Genomic DNA, 1,528 nt, shown 5'->3' on the forward strand with positions numbered 1-1,528 from the left:
AAATATTTCTCACATCAGTCAAAAAGCTGATGTGGACCTCTCCTCCTTTCTCCCCTATCAATCATGCTCTCAATGTCTGATCTCCTTCACCAACTTCTTTAATCTCTTTAATCCATATTTCTCCTCTTCCTTTCACAATTTATTTAATACCTCCAAAATCTATTTTATAATAAATTTATAAATTATTTTACAATTTAATAATAATTTATAATTTATATTATTATCAAATTATTTTATAAGTTATTTTAAAATAAATTTATAAATTATTTTATAATATTATTAGTCATTTACCAATGGTAATAATTTATATTATTAGTCATTAAATTCCATTTATAATTTCTGTAAAATAAATGTTTTTGATGAAGACAAAGACCAAAGAAAGTGATCAAGTTGCAAGCTCAAAAAGAAGTCAAACATCAAAGACAACTATGGTCAAATATGCTAGAAGTTTTATAATGTAAAGGTACATGATGCAATCTAATATTCGTATATTTCAAATGCACATGAGAACCTTTCATTTTAGCATATGCATCAAAAGGATTTTCAAAAAGTAAAAATATATAAATAATGTTTGAAAATAATATTTTTGGCAAAATACATAAGTGTATTCGAATACAGCATCCTGTATTCGAATACAGCATCCTGTATTCGAATACAACATCCTGTATTCGAATACAAAGCAAGTCAGAAGTAAAAATCTCAAATTTGTATTCGACTACGACTATGTGTAGTCGAATACAAAGTAAGTTAGTGGCAAATTTTCACAAATCTGTATTCGACTACACACATGTGTATTCGAATACAACTGGAAGCAATACAATTTTTCAGATCTGGAATGGCTCCAAATCATTGTATTCTTTCATCAAACCTCTTGGATCAATGGCCACGAATCTGAAGAGATGTTTATGGAGTATAAATACCCCATAACTTCAGATCAATCCTACAACCAAACCTTGAACAAACTTTCTAAAATGTTTTGAGTTTTTCAAAGTTTCACTTTTATATTTCAAGTACAGATTTTATATTTTCATATCATTGAGAAATGTTCTCTAGTGTACTTGAAATTATATTGGATTGTTATCATTGTACATCAACTATTATATCATATTGATCTAAGTCAAAATTCATATTGCTAAACCATTCAAGTGTTGTAAATTGAAGAAAGTGGTGTACTTTCTTCAAGTGTTGTAAATTGAGGAAAGTGGTGTTCTTTCTTCAAGTTTTGTAAACTAAGATAGTGGTGTGCTATCTTAGGGTGATTGTTAGGAGTTTGTAACAAAGGTCATATGGCGGGACTTGTACTTATTCTAACAATAGTGGAAAATCTCTTGTGGTGTGCAAGAGGACTGGATGTACCCTTGGTGATAAGGGGAACCAGGATAATATCTTTGTGTTCTTTATATTTCTGCCATTTATCCTTTCCATACACTATCTTAAATCAGAAAAATCAAACACTAAATCTCTAAAAACAAGAAAATTTCTAAACACCTAATTCACCCCCACTCTTAGGCGCACTTCTGTACTTACA

Source organism: Cicer arietinum, chromosome 2 (genome assembly GCF_000331145.2).
Source record: "Cicer arietinum cultivar CDC Frontier isolate Library 1 chromosome 2, Cicar.CDCFrontier_v2.0, whole genome shotgun sequence".
Lineage (NCBI taxonomy): Eukaryota > Viridiplantae > Streptophyta > Magnoliopsida > Fabales > Fabaceae > Cicer > Cicer arietinum.